Source organism: Schistocerca nitens, chromosome 3 (genome assembly GCF_023898315.1).
Source record: "Schistocerca nitens isolate TAMUIC-IGC-003100 chromosome 3, iqSchNite1.1, whole genome shotgun sequence".
In the NCBI taxonomy this organism is placed as follows: domain Eukaryota; kingdom Metazoa; phylum Arthropoda; class Insecta; order Orthoptera; family Acrididae; genus Schistocerca; species Schistocerca nitens.
In genome coordinates, this window is record NC_064616.1 from 193,436,805 (window position 1) to 193,458,366 (window position 21,562).

General features: G+C 44.4%; 1 protein-coding gene across 1 annotated transcript in view; it reads right to left on the minus strand.

Moving 5' to 3' along the window:
- The window catches only part of LOC126249547 (uncharacterized), a 385,639-nt gene that overhangs the window by 306,044 nt on the left and 58,033 nt on the right, over positions 1-21,562 (minus strand). The gene's annotated exons all lie outside the window — the stretch shown is intronic.

Below are 21,562 nucleotides of genomic sequence, written 5' to 3' on the forward strand. Positions count from 1 at the left end.
CTTTTCCCCAGTCTGTATTCATCTATTATTTTTCCTTGTCTTCCTTTTCCTACAATCGGATTCCAGTCCCCCATCACTACTAAATTTTCGTCTCCCTTAACTATCTAAATAATTTCTTTTATCTCATGATACATTTCTATAATCTCTTCATCATCTGCGGAGCTAGTCTGCATATAAACTTGTACTACTGTGGTGGGTGTGGGCTTCATGTCTACCTTGGCTACACTAATGCATTCATTATGCTGTTCATAGTAGCTTATTCGCGTTCCTATTTTTTTTATTCATCATTAAACCTTCCCCTGCATTACTCCTACTTGATTTTGTATTTATAACCTTGTATTTATCTGACAAAAGTCTTGTTCTTCCTGCCATCGAACTTCACTAAATTCCCACTATATCCAGCTTTAACCTCTCCACTTCGCTTTTTAAATTTTCTAACCTATCTGCCTGATTTAGGGGGTCTGACATTCCATGCTACGATCCGTAGAACGCCGGTTTTGTTTCTCCTCATAACGACTTTCTCCTGAGTAGTTCCCGCCGGGAGATCCGCAATAGTTTACCCAAGGGAATGCCATCAACTATTAACCATGCAATAGAGCTGCAATGTCTCATGAAAAATTACGGCTGTAGTTTCTCTTTGCTTTCAGCCGTTTGCAGTACCAGCACAGCAAGGCCGTTTAGGTTGACATCAGAAGGCCAGATCAGTCAGTCATCCACAATGTTTCCCCTGTAACTATTGAAAAGGCTGCCGCTCCTCCTCGGAAACCACATGTTTGTCTGGCCTCTCAACGGATTCCTTTCCGTTGTCGTTGCACCTACGGCACGGATATCTGTTTTGCTGAGACACACAAGCCTCCCCACCAATGACAAGGACCACTCTCTATGAAATCTTTATTTCATTGCATTTACACGACCATCAACCACAACATTACCAAAATCATCACGTGCAACCTCCATTTTATCGAAAGTAACACACTGACCCAACTGAACTCCAGCCGAAATGTACTGAAACTGTTAAAACAATGATGTTTGTGCAATTTGCAATTGTAAAAATATTTAAATTATCTTTCCTTCGTACCTTACCTTAAACGTAACTGGTATTCTCTTAAACGCATAAGCAAAGTATTAAATAAGATGAATTTTATACCCTGATTAACGATTTTTGGTATTCTATATAATGCCTAGGCTTTCCATAACATGCCGGATCACAGTTTGCCGGTAACATATACAATTCATAGCTCTGTTTCGCCCTAAACTCCTTTGACTGCTGTCCCGTCAGTGTGCAGTGTCAAATTTGGTGTACATCATTAAAACTATCCTAGAAGCCTGATCATACGACCTTAGCTGCAGAGACAGCGAAGTTAACCAGAAACAATAAACCACGTCCCGGATATTAACGACGGCTTGCTGATATATCGGCCAGCCTGAGTGTACGTATCTTCCTATACTCACTTAGGCAAAATACGTCAGAGGCGTAACATACCCACTTTTTAAACACGAAAACCCACAATTTTCACCAGATTTACAGCTGTGACATACACGAACTTCCCTCCCATTTTAGATTAGCCCAGGCACAGCTCGTGGTTTCCATACTGCGGAAGGCTGCAACACTTATCAATCGGGACTAATTTAGGTCTCGAGCTACACTGCAGATCAGTCTGTCACCACAACACAGATTTCAGGAGGGGGCGGGGGAAATATCACATTCTAGACAAACGTTTACATACTGTATCTACTTTCTGTTTCATAAGCAACAACTAAATAACATCAAAAGCGAACTCCAAGAGCCGGCCGTTGTGGCCGAGAGGTTCTAGGCACTTCAGTCTGGAACCGCGCGACCGCTACGGTCGCAGGTTCGAATACTTCCTCGGGCATGGATGTGTGTGATGTCCTTACGCTAGTTGGGATTAAGTAGTTCTAAGTTCTATGGGACTGATGACCTCAGAGTTAAGTCACATAGTGCTCAGAGCCATTTTTGAACTCCAAGACAAAATCTTCAAGTAGCTTATCCCCAAACGTAACATTTCCAGACAGTTTACCACAACAAATCGTACTAAAAGACGCGTTTTGGAAAGATCTTTAATGCAGTGTATGTTAGCTTCTCTGCATGCCTAATGTTTGTGGTATTCTCATTTCTCAATCTTAGATGTTTAATGTTTGCGTGCTCAATCCGCGGCGTCTATGAGTCCGCATGACGAAACAACGATGTCTCCATGACGTCACGGATCTTGTGCTTTGATTGGCTGACATGAGAAACCTGAGCAACCGCTGTGGTAACTTACACACCGTATTTGTCGTATTCATTCTCACTTGCTGCTTCTTCATTTCACTGGTCCACGTCACCTCGTGTTCCCAAGAGATTTGTTACCCCAGTTCTTGGAGACTGTACCCCTTGCCCGCGGGAAAGGATATGGTTTCAACACGATGGTGCACCAGCCCATTTCGATGTTAACGTCCGCGAGCACCTGAGCAACTCCTGCTATCATCGCTGGATCGGAAGTGGAGGTCCTTTTCCATGACCAGCGCGATCTCCGGATCTCACATCTCTCAAATTTTGCCTCCGGGGTTACGTCAAGACGTCGGTGTACGAAACCGCCGTAGAAACGGTTGAAGACCTGCTTGCTACGGTCCAAGCTGCCTGTCTCCCGGTGCAGCAGACACTAGGTAACATTGAGAGAGAGCGGCAGAACTTCATACGCCATTGTCGTGCATGCATTGAGACTGGCGGTCTCCATTTTGTCTTGGAGTTAGCTACGTTGTTGTTATTCAGTGTGCGCTTATTATGTCAGTACCATAATAAATATGAATTTCCGACCATTGGTTCCCTAACTGGGGTTGTGAACCCACTATCACGCCGGCTGATGTGGCCGAGCGGTTCTAGGCGCTACATTCTGGAACCACGCGACCGCTACGGTCGCAGGTTCGAATCCTGCTTCGGGCATGGCTGTGTAAGATGTCCTTAGGTTAGTTAGGTTTAAGTAGTTCTAAGTTCTAGGGGACTGATGACCTCAGAAGTTAAGTCCCATAGTCCTCAGAGCCATTTGAACCATTTTGAACCCACTATCACCTGTTTCAATATGACCAAAAAGGCTTAAGACAGCCTGTATGCAAAATTTAGATGGCGTTACTCCTGGGTAATTTCTGCGGTTGCGCTGGATTGGTATTTCGCATATCCACGTACGTAGTTTAAATTCGTGCCAATTTCACGTTTGTCGCACGCCGCCTTCGCGGTACTGTAATTTCAGAGGCCAGTTGTATACTTTGATCGACGTGGTCACGGTGGGGACCGCTGTGTAACGTACCTAGCGACGAGCACGGCCAGCCGGAGGACAGCCAGTCAGACAAGGAAACAGCCGGCAATACTCGGAAGCACCGTTACGGTAGCGGGCGGACGTGCTTTCCGGTTGCGCTCGTGTCCAGCCGGCCACAGCCCCGCGCTTACTGACTGCGCCCAGCGTATCGCACCGTTTCGGCGCTTCTACCTCGCTCTAAATTTCCAGTTCCGCACGTATTCCAATGAAGGAAAATGGGAGGGGGTACCCAAACAAACCGGAATTACTTTTTGAAAGCAATATCTTTTCAAACTTTTTACAATACAACCTTGTTCTACATCTACATCTACATTCATACTCCGCAAGCCACCCAACGGTGTGTGGCGGAGGGCACTTTACGTGCCACTGTCATTACCTCCCTTTCCTGTTCCAGTCGCGTATGGTTCGCGAGAAGAACGACTGTCTGAAAGCCTCCGTGCGCGCTCTAATCTCTCTAATTTTACATTCGTGATCTCCTCGGGAGGTATAAGTAGGGGGAAGCAATATACTCGATACCTCATCCAGAAACGCACCCTCTCGAAACCTGGACAGCAAGCTACACCGCGATGCAGAGCGCCTCTCTTGCAGAGTCTGCCACTTGAGTTGATTAAACATCTCCGTAACGCTATCACGGTTACCAAATAACCCTGTGACGAAACGCGCCGCTCTTCTTTGGATCTTCTCTATCTCCTCCGTCAACCCGATCTGGTACGGATCCCACACTGATGAGCAATACTCAAGTATAGGTCGAACGAGTGTTTTGTAAGCCACCTCCTTTGTTGCTGGACTACATTTTCTAAGCACTCTCCCAATGAATCTCAACCTGGTACCCGCCTTACCAACAATTAATTTTATATGATCATTCCACTTCAAATCGTTCCGCACGCATACTCCCAGATATTTTACAGAAGTAACTGCTACCGGTGTTTGTTCCGCTATCATATAATCATACAATAAAGGATCCTTCTTTCTATGTATTCGCAATACATTACATTTGTCTATGTTAAAGGACAGTTGCCACTCCCTGCACCAAGTGCCTATCCGCTGCAGATCTTCCTGCATTTCGCTACAATTTTCTAATGCTGCAACTTCTCTGTATACTACAGCATCATCCGCGAAAAGCCGCATGGAACTTCCGACGCTATCTACTAGGTCATTTATATATATTGTGAAAAGCAATGGTCCCATAACACTTCCCTGTGGCACGCCAGAGGTTACCTTAACGTCTGTAGACGTCTCTCCATTGATAACAACATGCTGTGTTCTGTTTGCTAAAAAATCTTCAATCCAGCCACATAGCTGGTCTGATATTCCGTAGGCTCTTACTTTGTTTATCAGGCGACAGTGCCGAACTGTATCGAACACCTTCCGGAAGTCAAGAAAAATAGCATCTACCTGGGAGCCTGTATCTAATATTTTCTGGGTCTCATGAACAAATAACGCGAGTTGGGTCTCACACGATCGCTGTTTCCGGAATCCATGTTGATTCCTACATAGTAGATTCTGGGTTTCCAAAAACGACATGATACTCGAGCAAAAAACATGTTCTAAAATTCTACAACAGATCGACGTCAGAGATATAGGTCTATAGTTTCGCGCATCTGCTCGACGACCCTTCTTGAAGACTGGGACTACCTGTGCTCTTTTCCAATCATTTGGAACCCTCCGTTCCTCTAGAGACTTGCGGTACACGGCTGTTAGAAGGGGGGCAAGTTCTTTCGCGTACTCTGTGTAGAATCGAATTGGTATCCCGTCAGGTCCAGTGGACTTTCCTCTGTTGAGTGATTCCAGTTGCTTTTCTATTCCTTGGACACTTATTTCGATGTCAGCCATTTTTTCGTTTGTGCGAGGATTTAGAGAAGGAACTGCAGTGCGGTCTTCCTCTGTGAAACAGCTTTGGAAAAAGGTGTTTAATATTTCAGCTCTTGGTCTCCCTCTACGATTTTTACCCTCCATGCTATCCTCCAATGCTAAATTGGCGATCCCTTGATGCCTCAGAATATGTCCTTAACACCGATCCCTTCTTGTTGTTGTGGTCTTCAGTCCAGAGGCTGGTTTGATGCAGCTTTCTGTTCTACTCTATCTGTGCAAGCTTCCTCATCTCCGAGTAACTACTGCAACCTACATCCTTCTGAATCTGCTTAGTGTATCCATCTCTTGGTCTCCCTCTACGATTTTTACCCTCCATGCTATCCTCCAATGCTAAACTGGCGATCCCTTGATGCCTCAGAATATGTCCTTAACACCGATCCCTTCTTGTACTCCAGTAGAACCACAAATTCCTCTTCTCTCTAATTCTATTCAGTACCTCCTCATTAGTTACGTGATCGACCCATTTAATCTTCAGCATTTTTTGTTGTGGACTGGCCAGACAGCCAATCCACTATGACCGGTAGCCGAAAGGCACGCGTTTAAGCTCACACAGGATGGCGTGAGGTCTGGAACAGGACAAGTAATGGAGACTAGCAAATAAAGTACGTAGCTTCTGGAATACTTAACTTTAATCCATAATTGGTGAACATCGCTCTTGACGGTACATGCATCACAAGATAAATAGCAAATGATAATGGCGCCTTGCTAGGTCGTAGCAAATGACGTAGCTGAAGGCTATGCTAACTATCGTCTCGGCAATTGAGAGCGTAATTTGTCAGTGAACCGTCGCTATCAAAGTCGGCTGTACAACTGGGGCGAGTGCTAGGAAGTCTCTCTAGACCTGCCGTGTGGCGGCGCTCGGTCTGCAATCACTGATAGTGGCGACACGCGGGTCCGACGTATACTAGCGGACCGCGGCCGATTTAAAGGCTACCACCTAGCAAGTGTGGTGTCTGGCGGTGACATCACATTTTTCTGTAGTACCACATTTCAAAAGCTTCTATTCTCTTCTTGTCTACAAAATTTTATCGTTCACGTTTCACTAGATTCCATACTTCCAGAAAAGACTTCCTGACACTTAAATCTATACTCGATGTTAACATACTTCTCTTCTTCAGAAACGCTTTTCTTGCCGTAGCCAAGCTCCCCAGATAGCAAAACTCATCTACTACTTTAAGTGTCTCATTTCCTAACCTAATTCCCTCAGCATGACCTGATTTAATTCGACTACATTCCATTATCTTCGTTTTGCTATTGTTGATGTTTATCTTATAGCCTCCTGTCAAGGCACTGTCCATTCCCTTCAACTGCTCTTCCAGGTCCTTTGCTGTCTCTGACAGAATTACAATGTCATCAGCAAAACTCATAGTTTTTATTTCTTCTCCGTGGATTTTAATTCCTACTTCAAATTTTTCTTTTGTTTCCTTTACTGCTTACTCAATCTACAGATTGAATAACAATGGGGATAGGCTGCAAACCTGTCTCACTCCCTTCTCAACCACTGCTTTCCTTTCATGCCCCTCGACTTATAACTGCCATTGGTTTTCTGCACAAATTGTAAATAGCCTTTCGCTTCAGAATTTGAAAGAGAGTATTCCAATCAACATTGTCAAAATCTTTCTCTAAGTCTACAAATGCTAGAAACGTAGGTTTGCCTTTCCTTAATCTTTCTTCTAAGATAAGTCGTAGGGTCAGTACTGCCTCGCGCGTTCCAATATTTCTACGGAATCCAAACTCATCTTCCCCATTGGTGGCTTCTACCGATTTTTCCATTCCTCTGTATAGAATTCGTGTTCGTATTTTGCAACCGTGATTTATTAAGCTGATAGTTCGGTAATTTTCATACATGTCAGAACCTGCTTTCTCTGAAATTGAAATTATTATATTTTTCTTGAAGTCTGAGGGTATTTCGCCTGTCTCATACCTCTTGCTCACCAGATGGTAGAGTTTTGTCATGGCTGGCTCTCCCAAGACTGTCAGTCGTTCTAATGGAATGTTTTCTACTCCCGGGGCCTTGTTTCGAGTTAGGTCTTTCAGTGCTCTGTCAGATTCTTCACATGGTATCATACCTCCCACTTCATTTTCATCTACGTCCTCTTCCATTTCCATAATATGGCCCTTACGTACATGGCCCTTGAATAGACAATCTATATACTCCTTCCGACTTTCTGCTTTCCCTTCTTTGCCTAGGACTGGTTTTCCAACTGAGGTCTTGATATTCATGCAGGTGGTTCTCTTTTCTGCAATAGTCTTTTTAATTTTCCTGTAGGCAGTTTCTATCTTAACCCTAGTGATATATGCCTCTACATTCTTGCATTTGTTCCCTAGCCGACCCTGCTTAGCCATTTTGCACTTCCTGTCGATCTCATTTTTGAAACATTTGTATTCCTTTTCGCCTGCTTCATTTACTGCATTTTTATGTTTTCACCTTTCATCAATTAAATTCAATATCTCTTCTGTTACCCAAGGATTTCTACTAGCCCTTGTCTTTTTACCTACTTGATTCTCTGCTGCCTTCACTATTTCATCTCTCAAAGGTGCCCATTCTTCTTCTATTGTACACTCCTGGAAATTGAAATAAGAACACCGTGAATTCATTGTCCCAGGAAGGGGAAACTTTATTGACACATTCCTGGGGTCAGATACATCACATGATCACACTGACAGAACCACAGGCACATAGACACAGGCAACAGAGCATGCACAATGTCGGCACTAGTACAGTGTATATCCACCTTTTGCAGCAATGCAGGCTGCTATTCTCCCATGGAGACGATCGTAGATATGCTGGATGTAGTCCTGTGGAACGGCTTGCCATGCCATTTGCACCTGGCGCCTCAGTTGGACCAGCGTTCGTGCTGGACGTGCAGACCGCGTGAGTCGACACTTCATCCAGTCCCAAACATGCTCAATGGGGGACAGATCCGGAGATCTTGCTGGCCAGGGTAGTTGACTTACACCTTCTAGAGCACGTTGGGTGGCACGGGATACATGCGGACGTGCATTGTCCTGTTGGAACAGCAAGTTCCCTTGCCGGTCTAGGAATGGTAGAACGATGGGTTCGATGACGGTTTGGATGTACCGTGCACTATTCAGTGTCCCCTCGACGATCACCAGTGGTGTACGGCCAGTGTAGGAGATCGCTCCCCACACCATGATGCCGGGTGTTGGCCCTGTGTGCCTCGGTCGTATGCAGTCCTGATTGTGGCGCTCACCTGCACGGCGCCAAACACGCATACGACCATCATTGGCACCAAGGCAGAAGCGACTCTCATCGCTGAAGACGTCACGTCTCCATTCGTCCCTCCATTCACGCCTGTCGCGACACCACTGGAGGCGGGCTGCACGATGTTGGGGCGTGAGCGGGAGACGGCCTAACGGTGTGCGGGACCGTAGCCCAGCTTCATGGAGACGGTTGCGAATGGTCCTCGCCGATACCCCAGGAGCAACAGTGTCCCTAATTTGCTGGGAAGTGGCGGTGCGGTCCCCTACGGCACTGCGTAGGATCCTACGGTCTTGGCGTGCATCCGTGCGTCGCTGCGGTCCGGTCCCAGGTCGACGGGCACGTGCACCTTCCGCCGACCACTGGCGACAACATCGATGTACTGTGGAGACCTCACGCCCCACGTGTTGAGCAATTCGGCGGTACGTCCACCCGGCCTCCCGCATGCCCACTATACGCCCTCGCTCAATGTCCGTCAACTGCACATACGGTTCACGTCCACGCTGTCGCGGCATGCTACCAGTGTTAAAGACTGCGATGGAGCTCCGTATGCCACGGCAAACTGGCTGACACTGACGGCGGCGGTGCACAAATGCTGCGCAGCTAGCGCCGTTCGACGGCCAACACCGCGGTTCCTGGTGTGTCCGCTGTGCCGTGCGTGTGATCATTGCTTGTACAGCTCTCTCGCAGTGTCCGGAGCAAGTATGGTGGGTCTGACACACCGGTGTCAATGTGTTCTTTTTTCCATTTCCAGGAGTGTATTTCCTCCCCCTTTTCTTCTCAATCGTTCCCTAATGCTCTCTCTGAAACTCTCTACAATCTCTGGTTCTTTCATTTTATCCAGGTCCCATTCCCTTAAATTCCGACCTTTTTGCAGTTTCTTCAGTTTTAATCTACAGTTCATAACCAATAGATTGTGGTCAGAGTCCACATCTGCCCCTGGAAATGTCTTAAAATTTAAAACCTGGTTCCTAAATCTCTGTCTTACTATTAAATAATCTGTCTGAAACCTTCCAGTGTTTCCAATTGTCTTCCAAGAATACAGCCTCCTTTCATGATTCTTAAAACAAGTGTTAGTGTGATTAAATTATGCCTTGTGCGAAATTTTACCAGGCAGTTTTCTCCTTCATTCCTTTCCCCCAGTCTGTATTCACCTATTATTTTTCCTTCTCTTCCTTTTCCTACTATCGAATTCCAGTCCCCCATCACTACTAAACTTTCTTCTCCCTTAACCATCTAAATAATTTCTTTTATCTCACTGAACTGGCAATGAATTTTGCTATACATGCCTAGAGGCATAAATGCGTACTACGCAAGCTTCGCCCTCGGCAGTGTTATTCTGGTTTGTTTTGGGTACCCTCTCGTATGTCTCGATTTACCGAACCGTAGCTCGAAGATGTGATGGCCATTTAAACTAAACTACGAGGGGTCTTCAAAAAGTAAGTTAAACATTATTATGTCACGGCAAGTAACTTTTATTGAATGCTGCACTATACTTCTAAGTGACACAAATAATTACACCATTTTTAACATAGCCATCAGGTCTCTGTAAGTAATGGTCGGAACATCCTACCACCGTTCAACTCTTCGACGACAGAAATCCGCTCTTTCGTCACCGAACCACCCGAGAACTGCGGTGTGAATGTCCTCATCGTTCCAAAATCTCTTTCCCCAGATGTTCTTTCAGCTTGTCAATTGTCTAGACATTGTCGACTGTGGCCGATGTCTATGGCCTTCTTCCCGATCGCCATCACCGTATGTACGGCCTTGGTTACATTGTTGGCAACATTTCGCTACAGCTGGACGCGACATTGCATTTGATTCATATATCGCCGAAATTTCACGGAGCATCTGTGTGCAGTTTAGACTTTTTGTCAACAAGAACAGTATCGTCCCTTGTACATCAACTGCCGGCCGCTGTGGCCGAGCGCTTCTAGGCGCTTCAGTCCGGAAACGCGCTGCTGCTACGGTCACAGGTTCGAATCCTGCCTTGGGCATGGATGTGTGTGATGCTCTTAGGTTTAAGTAGTTCTAAGTTTAGGGGACTGATGACCTCAGATGTTAAGTCCCATAGTGCTTAGAGCCATTTGAACCATTTTTTTGTACCTCAAATGGTTCAAATGGCTCTGAGCACTATGGGACTTAACATCTATGGTCATCAGTCCCCTAGAACTTAGAACTACTTAAACCTAGCTAACCTAAGGACATCACACAACACCCAGTCATCACGAGGCAGAGAAAATCCCTGACCCCGCCGGGAATCGAACCCGGGAACCCGGGCGTGGGAAGCGAGAACGCTACCGCACGACCACGAGCTGCGGACTTTTGTACCTCAACTTTGAAGGACTTTACCAGTTGTGTTCCCACACTTCGATGCACCACAGCCGAACTGTGTCAGCAGAAAACATGGAACATGCATTCTCTCCTGACAATGTGACACATTTGCTACACATCGGCCTTAGCATGCTACAACATATGTAACTTACTTCCTGACGTCCTACATATGTTTTCGAGGGGAAGTGAGAAGATACTATAAAAACTAGGCAAGCGATATAATAATAGGAATGTGTTAGAGAATGAAAAAGAAAATAGAAAGTTATCATGAGCAAATATCACATTTCATCAGTTCAAATGACAAAAGTAACAGAAACTAACAAATGGGAGGAAATGTTGCTATTATTTCCAAATTTCTTCAAATTTTTGCAGAGTTCAAAAGATGAATCACAAGCCAAGGTACTTTGCAATGTATATAATAACATTTCTGAAATAATATCCGATCAAATGTATAAAGGTTTCTGAGGTATGAAAAGAGGAAAGAGCTACAGACACATTCACTGTGAATGTTCAGATCTCAAATGAAGTGCTGTCGAGGAAAGTATAAAAATAAGATGCACTGGATTGCAGATATTTCAACATTGTTTGTTTTCCGAAATAAATAAACTTGTGCATATACTGTGAACTACATATAGGCATCTAAGCGCTTTTATTGTATCAGTGGTTTCAGTATTGTTTTACTTATTGCTCCTGCATATTTTTAGGACCATGGCATTTTGCTGTATGCACTTTATTATTGACACTCGCAAATAATGCGGTGGAGATAACTTTCTGAAGAAGGGCACTAAGTGCCCGAAACCGGTGATGAAATAAAATTTCCTTTATGCAACTGGTAGCTTGTTATTTCATTATAAACCTCAACTTAACACCTGATCTGCTACCTGATGATGAAGACGGCCTCCGAAACACGTCGTAAATTTTAAAAGAAAACTTATTTTTTGGTGAGTAGTAACGTTGTACTTCAAAATTAGGCATTCTTGGCAAGTAACATTGGATCCTATAGAATAACATGGAGCTACTGCCTACGCTATCAGATAACCACCTACATGTTCAGGGGCAGAAAGTCGTATCCCATAAATAATCTTCTTTTTGTGTCGGTACACAGAAACCAGACCTGATGTGTACAAGATGTAAGAAAACCTATTGGAATATATAATCTCTCAGTCATCGGTGCTTCATACTGCATGGTCTTGGCTCCGTTTGCATCGTATTGACGCTACTTTATGAAGAGCCAATGTTGGCGGGAGGCGATTGCCGCTGATGCAGTTTGTGCAACCTGTGTCGCACCGTGATAACATAACCCGGTTGTCGAGATCGAGTTTTGTGATAGTAGAAACAGACTGACGGGATCGAGCTTTGTGATAGCAGAAACCGGTTGTCGGGACCGAGTTTTGTGGGAGCAGAAATCGGTTGTCGGGATCGAGTCCTGGCGCTACCCTGCGTCGCATAATCTCTACTGTTACGTGGAGCAATCTTCGTCACTGTTCGTCGATCTTGATCACTGAGCATCACCTTCAACACTGTTCGTCTCCATGAACTACACTGCCAGTGTTCAATACTTTGGCTAAAGATAACCGCACTGAAAGTCGGAGAGGTCCCGAACTTCCCTAATTTCCACGTGCCCATTTGCACAGCCTAGTGCACTGCAGACTAACTTCTTTTATCGAAATAACGAACAAAAATGCAGTAAACAGAGTTTTTACACCAAAAAGAAGCTGCGATGAGGAACACAGGTGCTTCAGTTACTTTGAGAGTCATCTGCAAATCTTTTCTGTGTCAGCGTCCGAATTTACGCTATCGTCATTTTCGTCTGCTTGAGAACTGAAATGGAGAATACGTTATTTTAAGAAATACAGCGACCAGCCACTTTTTCACAAATCTTTAAACATGCCAACATGCGTTTAGGGCTTTCACCCATCTTCAATTGGTGTAGGACATATTTCAGCCGGCTGGTGTGGCCAAGCGGTTCTAGGCGCTTCAGTCTGGAACCGCGCGACCGCTACGGTCGCATGTTCGAATCCTGCCTCGGGCATGGATGTGTGTGATGTGCTTAGGTTGGTTAGGTTTAAGTAGTTCTAAGTTCTAGGGGACTGATGACCTCAGAAGTTAAGTCCGATAGTGCTCAGAGCCATTTGAGCCATTTTGAACATATTTCATCTTCAGTTAGCACACCGTTAAAAACATCGACGGCCATTAAGAAACTATCACGCCAATTGATGATGGGGGAAAGCCCAAAATGCTCAGTGGCTTAAACAAACGAACATAAAAAGTGGCTGCTCGCTGTATATCTTAAAATAATGTAATCAACAGCCACAGAGATCAACAGCTAATAAAATGGGTAAATTATCGTTAGCGAGAATACGGTCTCAGAAGGCAGACACATACAGTATCAGCCACAATGTTGTTACTGTATCTCGACAATTGCTTCGACTCACATTTGGTACCACGGAATCCTCGCAGAGCTGACCGATAAAATAAAGACGAGGTCAAAAGGTGACTCATGAGCTAAAGTTTCTAGCCGGGAAAGTGGGGAACAACCCAGTATCGCTATAGGATATAGACAGAAACAAACATAACTTATACAATATTGGTACTCCTAAAATGTCTCCGGACGTGAAGACTAATTCAAAAAACCATCAGAGACACCATGTGGCCAAAAATCTCCTGCCACGTATACCAGTTCGTTCAAATGAAGTCGCAAATCGACTATATTTTTACGTAGTTTTCAGTGACATCGACTGAAATACCTGTATATGTACTCCGTAAGCAAGTGTACGATGTATGGCGTAAAGTATTCAGTTGTTATTATTATTCATCTCCTTTTCCGTCCGATTCACGTGAAGAGCGAGAAAAATGCTATTGTATGCATCCCTATACTCCCAAAACCTCCTTTTTGTCGCACTTACAGGGCTCGGATAAACCAACAACGGCAGCAAAAATCCTTTTCCGTCTGTGACAGGTACTTTTTGCCTAAATTCACTGAACATCATTTTGCCAGGAAAGATGTCGCACTGATGATACTTTAAGTTGCCTCTGGACCTACTAAACATTTCCATGGATTAAAGCGGCCATTTATCAGCTCGGAGGCAAATCTCCGATTCCTTCGTTCTCTTCCTTCACTGCGACTTAGAAAGAGTCTAAGTCACTCGAGGAACACTCACTAACATATCACAAGAGAGTTTGTCCACGGTCTTGCTTGGAAATGTGCAACAGATTCACTGAATTTTTTCATTAAACCGAAATCATCCACTCTCCTTCCTACCACTCATACAACAGATTTTGTATATTTCACCAACTTCGTGCCGCTTCGAAACTCTTAACATTATATATAATAGCACTATCATATTGGAGTTTTGAGCCCCGCTCCCGTATTTAGAGAAAATAATAATGGATAATGGATGGGTCCGCCATTTTGTACGTACACATTATTGTTTTGTTTTAACACTCAAACATGTTTCACCACAGATGTGGCATCCTCAGTGTTTTTTTTTATTTTTCTGGAATACATACATACATATTATGTATGGATTAGGACATACATTACATCAGATTCTGTTCCTATTTAAATTACATATGCACTTTTACTTTTCATTTTACGTTGTGTGTGTCCTGTGGCTACCAACCGAAATCAGCCACAGGTCTAAATTAGCACAACATGTAATTTGCAAACAAGAGGATTTTAGGATATCGTCTACCACGTTGAACTTTCGCTTATAATCCGATCTTTCAAATGGTTCAAATGGCTCTGAGCACTATGGGACTTAACTTCGAAGGTCATCAGTCCCATAGAACTTAGAGCTACTTAAACCTAACTAACCTAAGGACATCACACACATCCATGCCCGAGGCAGGATTCGAACCTGCGATCGTAGCGGTCGCGCGGTTCCAGACTGCAGCGCCTAGAACCGCTCGGCCACCCCGGCCGGCAATCCGATCTTTAAAATGTATGTTCAGGTAAAATTCGTGGCTTATGCCCGTTTTTGGCCTTACAATTGTACTGTTTGGCTAGTCTGAGCTGTGACAGGTTTGTTTCTGTGTGCCTAATGTGTTTTTGTGTAGTCAGTCTAACCTGTGGACATAGGCAAAATTTTGTGAAGCTTCGGTTGGAGAACTATTTGGTGTAGTTTGTTATTCACGGATTACGTTTCGTAATTTGACAGTGTTTACTCCCGTTTTTTCCTGCTCAGTTGTGGATACTACGTCTTGCTATGTTGCTGTGACTTGGACACACCTTTCCCTGCTCTAATTTACGTTTCTGATGCGCTTTTCACTGCTGTCTGTTTATTGTTTTGGTTTGGTTTGACGTCCGCAATGAATCTGTTCAGTTTGTTCTTCATGAACGTGTGTGTGTGTGTGTGTGTGTGTGTGTGTTATTTTTTTACGTTTCCAATAGTTCGTTTAGAGTGTTGAATAGTGCTTTGTTACATAGTACTATTCGTTATTGATAACTTTTTTGCCCAATGTGACAGCTTTTTGGATGTGGTAATTTTCTTCTGTTGTTAGAAATTGGCACAGATGATTACTGTGTTTTAGGATTTGGAGTCCTGCTTCTACTCCACTGGGCACTGGGATAGTGGTTCTTTTTGATGAGATGCGTTGCAAATGAATGCGTGCTGTCACTTTTCAGTGCTCTTAAATGTTCTGAGCATCTTATCCTGAAATTTCTAAATGTCTGTCTCATGTATACTGTATACGTATATACAGGTGAGCTACTATATAGCTACCTTATTGAATTTATCTATGGTATTGTTGGACATTTTAAATTTTTTCTGTAGAGTGTTGTTTGTTTCATATGCCACATGTACATTATGTGATCAAAAATATCCGGACACCCGAAAAACACACGTTTTTCATATTGCCAGATACTCCATATTAGCGACCTCAGTAGTCATTAGACATCGTGAGAGAGCAGAATGGGGCGCTCCGCGTAGCTCACGGACTTCGAACGTGGTCAGGTGATAGGATGTCACTTGTGTCATGCGTCTGTATGCGAGATTTCCGCACGCCGAAACATCCCTAGGTCCACTGTCTCCGATGTGATAGTGAAGTGGAAACGTGAAGGAACACGTATAGCACAAAACCGTACAGGCCGACCTCGTCTGTTGACTGACAGAGACCGCCGACAGTTGAAGAGGGTCGTAATGTGTAATAGGCAGACATCTATCCAGACCATCACACAGGAATTCCAAACTGCATCAGGATCCACTGTCAGTACTATGACAGTTAGGCATGGGGTGAGAGAACTTGGATTTCATCGTCGAGCGGCTGCTCATAAGCCATACATCACGCCGATAAATGCCAAACGACGCCTTGCTTGGTTTAAGGAGCGTAAACATTGGACAATTGAACAGCGGAAGTACGTATCACGGTACACAATGTGGCGATCCGATGGCAGGGTGTGGGTACGGCGAATGCCCGGTGAACGTCATCTACCAGCGTGTGTTGTGCCAACAGTAAAATTCGGAGGCTGTTGTTATGGTGTGGTCGTGTTATTCATGGAGGGGGCCTGCATCCCTTGGTTCTTTGCGTGGCACTATCATAGCACAGGGCTACATTGATGTTTTCTTTAAATGTTCAAATGTGTGTGAAATCTTATGGGACTTAACTGCTAAGGTAATCAGTCCCTAAGCTTACACACTATTCAACCTAAATTATCCTAAGGACAAACACACACACACACACTAATGCCCGAGGGAGGACTCGAACCTCCGCTGGGACCAGCCGCACGGTCCATGACTGCAGCGCACTAGACGGCTCGGCTAACCCCGCGCGGCATTGATGTTTTAAGCACCTTCTTGCTTCCCACTGTTGAACAATTCGGGGATGGCGACTGCATCTTTCAACACGATCGAGCACCTGTTCATAATGAACGGCCTGTGGCGGAGTGGTTACACGGCAATAACATCCCTGTAATGAACTAGCCTGCACAGATTCCTGCCCTGAATCCTACAGAACACCTTTCGAATGTTTCTGAACGTCGACTTCGTGCCAGGCCTCACCGACCGACATCGATACCTCTCTTCAGTGCAGCACTCCGTAAAGAATGTACTGCCATTCTCCAAGAAACCTTCCAGCACCTGACTGAACGTATGCCTGCGAGAGTGGAAGCTGTCATCAAGGCCAAGGGTGAGCCAACACCATACTGAAGTCCAGCATTATCGATGGAGGGTGCCACGAACTTGTAAGTCATTTTCAGCCTGGTGTCCAGATACTTTTGATCACATAGTGTATACATTGTTTTCTCATGATATTTTGTATTTCCTCTCTCTCTCTCTCTCTCTCTCTCTCTCTCTCTCTGTCTCTGTCTCTCTCTCTCTCTGTGTGTGTGTGTGTGTGTGTTTGCATATATAATTTAAACAGCAACAAAATCAGATGTAACATATCTTCTAACCCAAAAAATAAGCTGTATGCATGTATTTCGGAAAAATAAAGGAAGAAACCCACTCTCGATGCCACAACCGTGGTGAAACATGTTTGAGTGTTAAAACAATAATTAGTGCTCTTGCAAAAAGGGTGACCCACCTTAAATCATTACGGTATAGTACCGTTTGTGAAAATTTATTCATCCAGGGAGATGAACCTGAAGGAATCCGAACTCGCAATATGGGTAGAACGGTGAACCAGCAATAAGTGAGAAAGACTACAGGAAATTATGCGAGAGCCCAGTAGCTTCTGCCTTTACTGTCTGAAGGGGCTCATGGAAAGAATATTAGTGTTTAACGACCCACCGACGACAATTCAGTAGACGCGGAGCACAGGTAAACATCAAATTGAGGCATTTAAAAGCAGCGAATTCAATGCACCGGCTAGTGTACCTTATAGACAACAAAGTTCCGAAGTTGGTAGTATCAGCATGTGAGTGACGTCGATAGGCTCCTCAGGATTCGTCCCCGGAAAATGAGTTTCACATACCGTAGCATTTTCCTTGTACAGGACACGGATCTGCAACAGTGATACAGGATCACTGGCATAGCATGACCCCAACGAGTCGCACAACTTCGTACGCAGTGTTGGCTCGACACCGTACCACTGCAAAGGGCGCCGACCTGTTTGCGTAGACGGTTCAGTGGCGTCGGCTATGAGGTGGATCCGTGGCACACATACCGCTGTGTCGGCTTGCAGTGTTTCGAAACCACAAACGCCCGGACAACAATTGACAAGTAAACGGCGTCGATTGTATTCACACGAGTCCCGCTTCAGCCTCCCTTACACTTGCGGCTGCATACGTGTTAAAATGTTACGCGCTGTCCGCATAAGGCAACCTGTATTGTCGAGTGGCATAGGCGACAAACGCCAAGTATGATGGTTTACGTGTTATTTCATACAATACGAGATGTCGACCGCTACGTACTGGGGCAATCGGCACAGCAGACGCTGCCTCACGAAGGGATTAAAACTCAGATTATTGCTTCTTCTTGAGGTTACTACGCAATCCATATTGTAGCAGATACTGGCGGTACTGGCGGAAGTAAAGCTGTGAGGACGGGTCATAAGTCGTGCCTGGAGAGCTCAGCTGGTGGAGCACTTACCTGCGAAAAGTAAAGGTCCCGAGTTCGAGTCTCGGTCTGGCACACAGTTTTAACTTGCCAGGAAGTTTCAAGCCTTAAATAGATTTTGCCTTGAACAGCACGCAATTTCTTGTTGTTTTTTTTTTCTTTTCTTGTCTTCGCCCATACATGTTTCGATGATGTTACACCATCATCATTGCCGGCCGCTGTGACCGAGCGGTTCTCGGTGCTTCAGTCTGGAACTGCCCTGCTGCTACGGTCACAGGTTCGAATCCTGCCTCGGGCATGGATGTGTGTGTTGTCCTTAGGTTAGTTAGGTTTAAGTAGTTATAAGTCTAGTGGGCCCGTAGCTCGTGGTCTTGCGGTAGCGTTCTCGCTTCCTGCGCACGGGGTCCCGGGTTCGATTCCCGGCGGGGTCAGGGATTTTTCCTGCCTCGAGATGACTGGATGTTGTTGTGTTGTTTTCATCATCATCATTCATCCTCATTACGGTCGGAGGAAGGCAATGGCAAACCACCTCCACCGCCTAGTACAGCGGTGCGGGTCTCCCGCATCGTCCCCTGCGCTCCTCGGAGTATGGGACCTCATCATCATCATCATCATCATCAAGTCTAGGGGACTGATGACCTCAGATGTTAAGTCCCATAGTGCTTAGAGCCATTTGAACCATCATCATTTTATCCAGCTGCACAAGTCGTTCATGTCTTCTGCAGTAATGCCGACATTTCAGTGTAGTTTAAAATTTCAGATGACAAACTGTATTGAAATAGCAGATGTACTGCAGACGACGAACAAAAATAAAGGCAAACGCAATGATTATGGGATAACATAACTGAAACATATATGGGTGAAAAGAGAACAAAAGAAATTGTGTTTTGCTCACGAAAGATTCTTCAAAACATTTTTAAGGGTTGGTCATTCTTCGCTATATATGGCCAGATATTGTCATTCACATGAATGTGAGCAAACATTTTTCGAAGAATTCCGAGCATAACCGCTTCCCAGACCAGCATGTTCACTTCATACAACGTGCACCAAACACGTCTGAGATGTAATTGGTCGATAACTTGTTCGCCAAAATCCACTATCAACTTCTGTTTACACTTTGTACAGCCGTATTCCACCCACATGGAAGACGATTCCATAAGAATGTACGTCATCCAATATTTGGCTCTATGCCACGTCGTTTAGAGCATTAGCTCGCAGCAAGAGGGATCTTCACAACGTATTGAATCCTCAGAGGCAGAGATCGTGGACAGTTCTATAGCCCTAACCGTCTGTGCATCGCTATATACCACTTATAAACTACCAAACACTTACTCAATAAAGAAAATGTTCTGGATCCAACAGAATGCTGAGCAAACTTTCTCACACTGCAGTTCTCTCTCCCTGATTGTTGTGGTCTTCAGTCCTGAGACTGGTTTGATGCAGCTCTCCAAGCTGCTCTATCCTGTGCAAGCTTCTTCATCTCCCAGTACCTACTGCAACCTACATCCTTCTGAATCTGCTTAGTGTATCCATCTCTTGGTCTCCCTCTACGATTTTTACCCTCCACGCTGCCCTCCAATGCTAAATTTGTGATCCCTTGATGCCTCAAAACATGTCCTACCAACCGATCCCTTCTTCTAGTCAAGTTGTGCCTCAAACTTCTCTTCTCCCCAATTCTATTCAACACCTCCACATTAGTTACGTGATCTACCCACCGTATCTTCAGCATTCTTCTGTAGCACCACATTTCGAAAGCTTCTATTCTCTTCTTGTCCAAACTAGTTATCGTCCATGTTTCACTTCCATACATGGCTACACTCCATACAAATATTTTCAGAAACGACTTCCTGACACTTAAATCTATACTCGACGTTAACAAATTTCTCTTCTTCAGAAACGATTTCCTTGCCATTGCCAGTCTACATTTTATATCCTCTCTACATCGACCATCATCAGTTATTTTACTCCCTAAATAGCAAAACTCCTTTACTACTTTAAGTGTCTCACTTCCTAATCTAATTCCCTCAGCATCGCCCGATTTAATTTGACTGCATTCCATTATCCTCGTTTTGCTTTTGTTGATGTTCATCTTATATCCTCCTTTCAAGACACTGTCCATTCCGTTCAACTGCTCTTCCAAGTCCTTTTCTGTCTCTGACAGAATTACAATGTCATCGGCGAACCTCAAAGTTTTTACTTCTTCTCCATGAATTTTAATACCTACTCCGAATTTTTCTTTTGTTTCCTTTACTGCTTGCTCAATATACAGATTGAATGACATCTGGGAGAGGCTACAACCCTGTCTCACTCCTTTTCCAACCACTGCTTCCCTTTCATGCCCCTCGACTCTTATAACTGCCATTTGGTTTCTGTACAAATTGAAAATAGCCTTTCGCTCCCTGTATTTTACCCCTGCCACCTTTAGAATTTAAAAGAGAGTGTTCCAGTCAACATTGTCAAAAGCTTTCTCTAAGTCTACAAATGCTAGAAACGTAGGTTTGCCTTTCCTTAATATTTCTTCTAAGATAAGCCGTAAGGTCAGTATTGCCTCACGTGTTCCAACATTTCTACGGAATCCAAACTGATCTTCCCCGAGGTCGGCTTCTACCAGTTTTTCCACTCGTCTGTAAACAATTCGCGTTAGTATTTTGCAGCTGTGACTTATTAAACTGATAGTTCGGTAATTTTCACATCTGTCAACACCTGCTTTCTTTGGGATTGGAATTATTATATTCTTCTTGAAGTCTGAGGGTATTTTGCCTGTCTCATACATCTTGCTCACCAGATGGTAGAGTTTTGTCATGACTGGTTCTCCCAAGGCCATCAGTAGTTCTAATGGAATGTTGTCTACTCCCGGGGCCTTGTTTCGACTCAGGTCTTTCAGTGCTCTGTCAAACTCTTCACGAAGTATCTTATCTCCCATTTCATCTTCATCTACATCCTCTTCCATTTCCATAATATTGTCCTCAAGCACATCGCCCTTGTATAAACCCTCTATATACTCCTTCCACCTTTCTGCCTTCCCTTCTTTGCTTAGAACTGGGTTGCCACCTGAGTTCTTGATATTCATACAGGTGGTTCTCTTCTCTCCAAAGGTCTCTTTAATTTTCCTGTAGGCAGTATCTATCTTACCCCTAGTGAGACAAGCCTCTTACATCCTTACATTTGTCCTCTAGCCATCCCTGCTTAGCCATTTTGCCCTTCCTGTCGATCTCATTTTTGAGACGTTTGTATTCCTTTTTGCCTGCTTCATTTACTGAATTTTTATATTTTCTCCTTTCATCAATTAAATTCAATATTTATTCTGTTACCCAAGGATTTCTATT